The sequence below is a fragment of the Sinocyclocheilus anshuiensis genome, unplaced genomic scaffold (assembly GCF_001515605.1).
Source record: "Sinocyclocheilus anshuiensis isolate Anshui unplaced genomic scaffold, SAMN03320099.WGS_v1.1 scaffold283, whole genome shotgun sequence".
Lineage (NCBI taxonomy): Eukaryota > Metazoa > Chordata > Actinopteri > Cypriniformes > Cyprinidae > Sinocyclocheilus > Sinocyclocheilus anshuiensis.
Genome location: NW_015549605.1, coordinates 6722655 through 6734349, shown reverse-complemented (window position 1 = coordinate 6734349; position 11695 = coordinate 6722655).

The window sequence follows — 11695 nt, the reverse complement described above, 5'->3', positions numbered from 1 at the left end:
TTATTTAAAATGTTTTAAAAATATTTTTTAACGATTACGGACTTGTATTTTAGTTAAAAATGTCTTAATGATAGATTTGTCTCAGCTTTTGTCTTCTCCAGATGTTAACTGATGGACTGGAGTGCTGTGGATTACTTGTGGATTATTGTGATGTTTTTATCAGCTGTTTGGACTCTCATTCTGACGGCACCCATTCACTGCAGAGCATCCATTGCTGAGACACTGATGCAATGCTACATTTCTCCAAATCTGAGAGACAAAATAAACTCATCTACACCTTGGATGTTCTGAGGGGGAGCACATTTTCACTTTTGGGAAAACTATTCTTCATGGAAGCAGATGCCAATAAATAACTGAAGAGAAAAGCAATGCGGTGGCTGTTTGCGAGTCGATGCAGCAGGTGATTCAGACGAGAGAAACAGCAGCAGAATGAGAACAGCTGGTGTGATTTTAACCGAGTGCTGGCCCACATCAGCGGCTGATTAAAACACATCACACGCGCTCCGGGTCTCTGCTGTGTTTGTACTGAGCCCCGGCAGATGCTGTGAATGTCCTGCGGCACACAGATGGCTCAGATCTCACACGGGACGCCCCGGGACGACAAGATCCGCTCAAGACGCTTCCCAGGTGCTCTGAGATCAGTGTATCGACGGGTCACTGCTCAGGTAAACACAGAAGAACCTGCGGATGAGGGATGAGCGCTGATCCCAGAACAGCCCTGCATCCAACCACTGCAGAATACAAACACGACAGAGTCCACAGCAAAATATCAGCGCTCTTCTCAGATATTTATCAAAGATGTTTCTGCTAAAAATCCTCAGGATACAAAAACAGACCCAAATGAGTCAAGTCACATTGATTTCTATAGCACACAATACAGATTGTTTCAAAGCAGCTTCACACATTTGTTATGAAATAAATGCAGTTTCAGCTGCAAAGCTGCTCTAGACTTCAGCTTAATTTAGTTCAATCGATTCAATTTATTTCAGTAAGTGTAAATGTTGCAAAATTCATCAATCATGAAAAAAATTAAATTTCACCTGCAAAAGCAGGTCTTCACAAGACAATATTCAGATCATTATTCAGATCAATTTAGTTCAATGTTGATTCATTTCGGTTCAATAACAATGTTGCAAAATTCATCAGATTTAAAGAGAATTCAATTTCAGCTGTAAAGCATCTTTACAGAAGATGATAGAGTCATTATTCAGCTTAATGTTGATTCAATTTGTTTCGATAACAGAATCAATGTTGCAAATTGAAAAATGACATTTTAGCTGTAGAAGCAGATCTACAGAAGATAGTTGTGTTGTTATTCAGATCAATTTAGTTCAATGTTGATTCGGTTCAGTTCAATAACTCTCAAACTTCAATTATCAAGCAAATTCAATTTCAGCTGTAAAGCAGCTTTACAAAAGACAAAAGTGTCATTATTCAGATCAATTAATTTACATATTGATTCAATTCAGTTCAATACTTGTCAAAGTTATTGTTTTTATTGTCATCAATTATCAAAAAATTCAATTTGGCTGTAAAGCAGAAGGCAATCATATCGTTATTCAGATCAATTTTGTTCAATGCTGATTCAGTTCGGTTCAATAATAGTCTCAACATTGCAAAGTTCATAATTTATGAACCAAATGAGGTAACAGTTGTCATACAACTGATCATTAGATGAGAAATGTTTGAGGTAATATTGAGATTTTTGACTTTTGGGATCTTGGTCAATCCGAGCACAATTTGAGACACTAAGATCTCTTCTTCAGAATCGTCTGAGGAGCTGGAGACTTTCCAGCAGTTCTCCTGATGTGTGTCTTCGAAATGCTCCTCTCACCCACTGGTGGCGCTACGGGAGTGTGTTTCTTTCTGCTAACGTGAGATTCTCTTCTTCAGAGAATACTTGAAGGTGTTGTTTGGGTTTGAATCCAGGTGGGCGCTCTTGTGAGCCCCTTGAAGTAATTGCTGCTGTGAACCTCAGATATGTAAATGTCCTGCGATTGTTGGCTTTGTCTCTGAATAGCTGTAATTGCTGCACCGTGATGTCGCGTATAAAAGCACTGGTTGATCTGCTTTTAAACCGAATGAAAGAGCGCGATGCAGAACAACATCTAAGACACCAGCCCTGCATACGGTAAATCACCCTCGAGTCACCGTGTGAAGCGTCTGTCTGTCTGTCAGCGCTAACATGCAACGGACCTGCAGACACTGACAACATGAGCAACATTAGTCCAATTTGCACACAATCTAACCTGTGTACTACGCAAGATTAAAGCGTCCCAAATCACACACATTCCATGAGCAATGTATACATTTTTTGTGCAATGTATATGAACAATGTATAAATGTTTTGAGAATGTTAGACCAAATAACTTTGACCAAAAGTTTTATTAACATTACTAGAAGAACATTTGTTCTAATTTTGAGAAGACGTTGCCACTTGAACTTACCAGCTAATAAAAATATGTTCAAAGAACATTTTTCTAATGTTCCCAGTGAGTTACGAAAACATTCCCATAATGTTTGCAAATTGATCAAATGGAATGTTCCATTTTACAGAAGTTTGTGTTTGTTCTATTTAGAATTCCTCAGTTGTACATAAAAGGTGAGGAATGTAAGGCATATAAAACTAAAATTGGAATAATGATAAATAATGAACAATGTAGTGCATTGGCAAGCAGTACATGACAAGGTTGATAATATCAAGATGCAATTGTATGACATGATATGTCTTCTACTTTGTTTATTTTATTACATTTTTTGCTCAGTTTGTATTTTTATTACCATTATTGGCACCTTATTTATTTCCATTTTGTTTTCTGCTTTTTAAAAATGTAAATAGTATGTCCCAATAGCATATATACTCAAATGCATGTGACCAGTGAAATATAAGGATGTGAACTGAGGCACAGAGTGAGAAACAGCAGCTTCTAAATAGTGTTTCTCAGTGGAAGAGTCAAGATCAACACACACACACACACACACACGTACAGCACCAGCGAGGGCCCAGATGAGATGATTAACACAAACTCAAGAGCGCGAGGAGAAAGACTGGATCACTTGGGGTCACAGATACGTGATGATGATGATGGTGAAGGCTGGACTGCTATCCTGTACTCTGGTTTTCTCTGGTCTCAGTATAATGGCACAGGGACTGAACGGCCATGAATCACAGCAATGAAAACACTGAGACTGAACAAAGAGAGAGTGTGCAGGGAAAACAGAGATGCTCTAATAAAAACCCAAGCGTCTCAGTGGTCTCTCCTCTCCTCTTCAAGAGACCAAACCCCTTCACAAAGTGCTAAAAAGTAATCAGATGAGAAATCTTTTTTAATTAAATAATTCAGTGCACTATAAAACACACTGTAACACTCAGGACTCAAATCGTCCTCTCCGGTACAAAAAAAAAAGCATTTATTGAAACTAAACTGTAAAGCGGCTCATTCTGAACGACTGAGTGCTTCAAGCTAAGTTTAACAATTTAAAAGTTTGTATTGACGGTAACATCGATAAAAATGTTCATGTAAAGTTATCTGCCCATTAATAACATTCTGAAAACATTAGCACAAAAACGTCATTTACACATCATTCATGGAATTTTTTTAGATGTTCATCCAATGTTTTTTAAATGTTGTTTCAGAATGTTTGGAGAACATTCAAAAGTATCATTCCTATAATGCTTGCAAAATGATCAAATGGAATGTTCCTTTAACATTTTAAAATATTTAAATAACTGGACATTTGAAATGTTCCGAGAACATCCAAAAGTAACATTTAAATATAATGTGAACTTTAGCAAACGGTTTTAAAACTTATTTTTGTTACCTGAGAAAGAGTTTTTTTTTTTTTTTCATTCTATCTATGGAAGTCAATGGCTACAAGCAACTGCTCGGTCACTAACATTCTTCAAAATATCTTCTTCTCTGCTCAACAGAAGAAAGAAACTCACACAGGATTGGAACCATAGATATGTATAGGTAGATGCCAAATTCAATCGCTCCAGACACGTCAATGCAACCGCCATCTTGGAACAGTCAATGTGTCGTCACTCACAATAAAAATAAATGAGTTTCAAGATGCCACAACATTGCGCAGCCTCTGGTTGTAAAAACTGCCGAAATGTAAACTTGCACAGGTAAGAATGCGTTGTTTTGTGTTTTTAATATAAATTAACTCAGTGTTACAGGCTTTTAAACTATAGTACCTTTTAAATGTCATCTTAGCTAACAGCTTCGTAATGTGTCAGTTTAGCAAAATCATCTGCTCAAGTCTATTGCAGATATAGATATTCATACATGTGTATAGCTTGCAGACATACAGGCAACTTGCTGACTGCGGTTCTGGCCACTGAGTGGCAAAAAGACTGCTTTTCAGCGTGAATGCTGCAACAGAACACACAAAACACATCTAAAACGAGACAGAGCTTTGCGATTGACTGTACAAATGGATTTGACAAGAAATCCGAGGCATATTTTTACAGACTGCTGGAAGCTACAGAAAAGAGAAGCAAATGGATCCCTGCAATTCACAGAAACAAATGGACTCCAGGCAGCGAAACACGGATTTGCAGATATCATTTTGTGTTAATATGTTTAATTTTGGTAAAATCATATTGTAATGTTATATATCGTATTGACAATGCATCAATTAAATATTTACCATCTTATATTCTGCACAACTGGATGTTTTTAAATAAACACTGACAAAAACTATGTAAGTTTTTGGGCTGAACGATATGACGTTGTAGCTTATATAACATTGATAAAATTGATCACCCGGATTTAGACTAACCTATTTTGTATTTACAAAATGAGTTCACAGGCAAATTTGCTTTATGTACGGCGTCGAAATCAGGCACATATAAACGTCAGGAAACATGATTCCTGACTGCATATCAATATCCATGGACCACTGGATCTTTGGTAAGTTGTGAAGAACACTATATTGAGTGACGTGACATGTGGCCAAGTATGGTGACCCATACTCGGAATTAGTGCTCTGCATTTATCTCATCCTAAGTGCACACACACAGCAGTGAACACACACACACACCGTGAACACACACCCGGAGCAGTGGGCAGCCATTTTTTGCTGCGGCACCCGGGGAGCAGTTGAGGGTTCGGTGCCTTGCTCAAGGGCACCTCAGTCATGGTATTGAAGGTGGGAGAGAGCGCTGTACATTCACTCCCCCCACCTTCAACCCCTGCCTGTACGAGACTCGAACCCGCAACCTTTGGGTTACGAGTCCGACTCTCTAAGGCCACGACTTCCCCATAAGAAACCTTGAGAAGTGAACCTCAGGAAAGTAATGAGAGGAAACTGTATGATATGAACTTTAACTGCACATAAGTGACTCTATCTGTCATCAAAACACATTAGCGTGTGCTAATACAGTAAACGCAGATCTGACTGACAGCACATTTACTTCACCTGCATCTGCAGAGAGACAGACGCACGGGCGCGAGATAATCACTCTAATGGCAAAATGTTTTGGACAGCCACGCTTTCCCACAGACTGAAATAAATGCATTGAATGTGATTTGAGTGAGGTGACGATCGTCGAGAGAGAGAGAGAGAGAGAGAGAGAGTCCGTAGGGGCCGCGAGCGTCTGACAGCTTAATTGCAGGTGCGCGCGCTCAAAGGCAATTAAACTCAGAGAGACAGAGACAGAAAGCACGCAAAACGGGTCGTGGTTAAGACTCGATTCAGCACTGCTGATGAAACATCCTCAGATTCTCAAACTCAGACGGGGCGGTTCCGACCTGTCTAAACTAGTCACCCAACATAGACCCAACTGAGCAAGAAAAACACAGATCCAGATCACCCACAGAACAAGACTGAAGGAATCGAGAAAAACACAGTCAGAGATGAACTCGTGAAAAAATATCAGATAAATATTCCACCACAAAATCAGAAAAACTACATAACTCGTTATATTTTGCATAAACAAAAACAAAGCCTGCAGGACCATTAGGTTTTTGTGCATTATTTCCATGAATTAAATAAAAGCAAATTACTGTAATGTGTATATTTTTTTCATCATTCTCATGGATGATACTTATGATTTTACAATTTTATTAAAATCAGAATAAATTAAAATCAGCACAGCAGAAACAATATATTTAACATTAATATTGTCAAAAACAATAAAATAAATTGTATACAAACACATTAATGTTTTTTCTAATTATATTATGTCATCTTTAATTTTATTTTATAATTTTATATTATTATTAATACGTATTATGTTATATATATATATATAAAACATAAAACGTAATAATAATAATAATAATCAATAATAATAATAATGACTATATATATATATATATATATATATAGTCAAACCAAAAATTAAGTCAACATTTCTCACATTATATCACAGTTTATTCACTATAGTTTAGAAAATGGTATATTTTCAATTTTTTTTCACCATATAAAGATCAAAATGGTAGTGTACTGTATAATGCACAATATACACATACTGCATACTATTTTTTGTATGCATAATGTATGCAAATATAGCAGGTTATGCCTACATTTAATTCCCATTCTGTGCACAGTATACTGTACATACAGCTTACTAGAGAAACAGAGTTAGTAGCAGGCTGTAGTAGCGTGTAAAGTTGTAAAAGATATCTTGGACTCTGAGTTACAGATCAGATTAAAGTTGATTGGTCACTCAGAGTCTCCCGCTGGTCCTCCAGGAACAGATGCTCTACAGCGGAGAATGAAGACGCTCTCACAGAAAACGAATTGCACTCTGAGAGGATGTTTATCTGATCAAACAGCAGCCTTTATTAGCAGAGAGGCTGAAAACAGCACAACTAATAGAAAGTCAGCGGAGCATTAAACTGCGTTTCATTACTAATTCAGATAAAGAGCTCGAAACGCAGTTAAACAGCAGAACCAATGAAACCAATGAAACCTGCAGCACGACTCCTGAAACTTTGTGTCTTCATACTGTATGCTGAATGACTCCACACAGCTCATGAATATTTAATGAGGGAGTTTATGATTGACAGTCTGTTACTTAGCAACTCGCTCAAAAATTCCAACAGTGACATCGTCACACTCGTTTTTGGCTGAACCCAGCTAACAGGGAGCATTCCCACAACTTTCACTAATGTTTTTAAAGTAAAGTTTATGGAATGTTCTTGTAACTATTTAATATTTAATACGTTGTCCTGACGTTGAGACAAAACATTCTTATAACAACATTCTTGGAACATCCTGATGATGTTATTTATATTTGATGAACGTTCTAAGAAGCATTTTTGTAACCTTTAATGAACATTCTGATCACGGATATTTAAAAAAAAGTTAAAATAACCTTAAATTTGGGGTGAAAAGGTTAGTAGAATGTTGTAAAATATGTTTTTTTGTAACCTTTAAATAACATTATAATCACAACAAGAAAACTGGACATTTTAACGTTTAAGAATATATAAAAAAGCATTAAAAATAACGCTATATTTTGGGTGAAAAGTTATAGAATGTAAAAAACATTTTGTTTTTTGTAACCTTTAAATAATGTTATTTTTACTTTCTAATAATAATTTTTATTTTCTAAGAATATTATAAATAAATGAAAAAAAAAAAGTTAAAATAACTTTATATTTTGGATGAAAATAAAGTTAGTAGAGCGTTGTAATAAATGTTTTCATAACCTTTAAAGATCATTATAATCACGACAAGAAAATTGGACATTTGAATGTTTTTAACACATTTTTAAAACCTAAATTTGTTAGCTGGGTTAAGACTCAAATCTGAAGTACCTCCTATTCAGAAACAGGTTCACCAATTATAACCGAGGTCATATAAGCTGCACATAAACAGTCTAATTAATTAACGCAAGGGTCTGAAAGCAGGTGAAAAATCCTTGACTAACATTATAAGTGAACTTCAGCTGGGAAAAATGAAAACATGACCTCTTGAAACTCACTCATCTGTAATAGAAGTGCATGTATTCTGAATATTGAATATGTTGAATCTCTTTTCTTCTCTCAGTGGAGCTGTGAAGGTTTTCTTGAGCTTCAGGGAAACATCTGAAGCATGAACGCAAAACGCCAGTCTGGATCTCACACAACATTCATCTGGAGAAGCAAATGAGCATCTCTGACCCTCAGAAACGACAGAAACTCAGCTCAAATGAACCTCAGACGTCGACAGATTAATAGCGGATCTCTAAAAGACGGATCTGAAGAAAGGCCAGACAGCTTTATGAAGTGAAGCTTGCAGCGGCTGTATTTTTGTGTCCCTCCTTCAATGCTTTATGAGATTTTTTTGCCCGTTTTATCAGCTGGTGAAAATCACAATAGCAGTTCAGAAATAATAGTCCAACTGAACTGTTGCCGAACATGACGTTTAAATGCTTTACAGACGGGAATGAAAGACATATAAAGTGGAAATATGCAGCATATAGGTTAAACTAAATGAAAACAACAACATGGAGTTGTACCTTTGGCTCCCAAAAGATTTTCAAAGGAAAAATGCTGTGATTTAATCTGGACTTAACTGTTTCCAGGAAAATAGCCCAGGGAAGCTTAAATCAATCCTAGTGAAAACCCACAGCATCCGTGGAGCTGGTGACGGATCGGGCCTGAAGGAAAGCAGCGTAAGACGCTCTATATGTGACCCAGGACCACAAAACCAGTCATAAGCTTTCCATTGATGTATGGTTTGTTATATATGACAATATTTGGCCGAGATACAACTATTTGAAAATCTGGAATCTGAGGGTGCAAAAAAATCTAAATATTGAGAAAATCATCTTTAAAGTTGTCCAAATGAAGTTCTTAGCAATGCATATTACTAATCAAAAATTAAGTTTTGATATTTACAGTAGGAAATTTACAAAATATCTTCATGGAACATGATCTTTACTTAAAGGCACAATATGTAATTTTCAACGCTAGAGGGCGAGTATTCAAAATAAACAAATAGACAAAGGCGTAGTTTGATGACGCTGTGACTGAGTGTGGAATCATGGGAGTTGTGGTCTTCATCCCCACAGCCGATGCAATCTGACGGGACTCGGGCAGAAATCATGTTCATGGATGAGCTAATGATTTATTAACGTAGTAGAATGAAGCAGGACCTATCAATTCGTGTCGATAAAGTATAATAGGGTAAATCCTGTATAGTGATTTATCCTATATAGTGCTTGCATAAAGCAAGTAGTGCATACACTTGTAGCTGTTATGCATCTTTGTAAGTCATTGTAAGCCCTCTTATGAGGCATGCATAAGCGCACGAACCCCTCCACGGTACAGTTGGAACACTGCATATCTGTATATTCTCCACAGTCTAAAGGTCAGAGGACAGCGTTTCCAGACTATTAGCATAGGAAGAGAAAGAGATTGTGCTCATTGTTTATGGAGCGTTTCTGGGATCAAAGGGATTTGAATCAGGTGAGCGTTTTTACAGCGCGTTCATATGCAGATGACAACCTGTTATTCCTTCAGTCGAGCAGATCCTCATTAATGACGTTCCTAAAAACACTCTGTTCTCTCAGATTACTGTCCATGACCAGAGAAATCCTCCCAAAATCTCATTAAGAACTTCTTAGAAATATCCTGTTCTTGAAAAAAAATATTTATGGCATTTGTAACAAAAGATTACATTTAATAGCTCATATTATCATAAGAATTAGATTTTTTTTATTTTCTGTTTTTGCTTTAATTATACTTCAAGGTTTAGTAATTGTATTATTTGTTTTAGCAATTGTATTATTTTTTATTCATTTTTAAAATGTATTTTAGTTACTGTAGTGCTTTGAGTTAAACTAAAAAATTAAAAATGTTGCCTTGGCAACTAGCTGAAATAAATAGTTTTCTTCTATTTTATTTCATTTTGAAGTTATTTTATTTAAGAAATTATTTTATTAAGAAAATGTTTCTTATGGTTTTAGTTTTAGTTAACTATAATTTTTACTAAATAGAATTTTGCTAACATCTTACATTTTTTAATCATTAATACATTGGGAATTTCTTGGGGTTTAATAACAAAATAAATAAAAAAATATTATAAAAATAATAATAAATGAAACAATAAATAAAAATACAATAAAATTAAATATTTAGATACTTTGAAGCAACTTTTAACACACAAAACTGAGTGTCATTTCTCATTTTATAGTTTTCTTTTAACATAACAAAATACTTGCTCCATTTTGTTTCCACCACAGATAAATTTAAAGCAGCAATCTATCATATATACCATATTCTTATAATAGTATATACTATAAGTTTCAAACACAGCCCATATGTATATATATATATATATATATACATACAATGTATTCAGAAAGTATTCAGACCCCCTTCACTTTTTTCAATGTTGTTATGTTGCAGCCTGATACTACAGTTGTTTAAATTCATTTTTTTCTCATTAATCTACATTTCGTACCTCAAAATGACAAAGTGAAAACAGAATTTTAGAAATGTCTGTAAATTTATTAAAAAGAAAAAAACTTTTTTTTTTTTTCAAGGATTACTGATGTTTTAAACCAAAACAGTCTTTTTAAGTTCATAAATGATTTCCCCAAAATATTTCAGGAATTGTTCAGCCTTTTAAATATTTTTTTCTTTACTTCTGGTATCATGGTTCTGTACGAATTGCTTTTGAATATATTTTTAACTTGACAGATTTGTTCGGCAAAAGAGGCAACTACAAAACCAAATACAAAGGACTTTTAACAGATGCAGAGAAGCAGAAGTTCAGAAGTGCTGGAAAATGTCAGATGTGGCCGAGACTCATAAATATTAGTCACAGGCCAGCAACTTTCACTTCAGCGCGAGAGAGACAGATTTAATTAATCACAAAGCCTATCTCTGCCCTCAGTAACAAAACTTTACTTCTTCCATTAAACTGCTGTCCCACTCTGGAGTATTTTCCTGTCATATACGATCAGATAAGCCCCCGCGCGTGTGTGTGTGTGTGTGAGAGAGAGAGACAGAGAATGTGTGTGTGTTTCTCTCCAGCAGGAGATCAGGTTTATTAGTGGAGCTCCTGAGATCTCCTGCATCTGATATCGGAGTGGAAACGCACCTGCTCGTGGATTTGATCGGTGACTTTGGCAGCCGTGCGACACTAAATTCATCCACAGAGGCGGAAAGTGAAGAAACCGCATCCAGAGGAGGCATGGAGCTGCAGAGATGTAATTTCTCCACGACTCGCGCCGCCCATAACAAACAGACCTGGAACAACCGCAGTCATTTAGAAATGAGCCAGAAATCAACACTTTCATTAATATCATGTCTTATATGATTCTTACTTTCATTAATATCATTAATATCATGTCATATATTATGATATAATATATGACTTACTTTCTTCAGTAAAACACAAAAGGAGACGTTCTGCCGAATGTTCATGCTGCTCTTTTCCATTCAGATTCGTCACTGATGACTTCAGATCATCTTTTTTTGTCTTCTACAGGAGAAAGAAAGTCAGACAAATTGAACATCACAATAAAGAGTGCAAGGCAATAGTTTACTGTACTTAATAATGCATCATAATTTTACACATGAAACAGTGGTTTCAACAGTATCATGCTATGCTATATTGTTGTCACATGACCTCACTATGTTTTCGTTTTAATGCAGAAAGTGCCGTCCAGTCTAAAATATTAGATTATTGACAGTCCAATCAAAAAATGAGTAAAGAAATGTAAGAAATTTGTAAAATTACATTC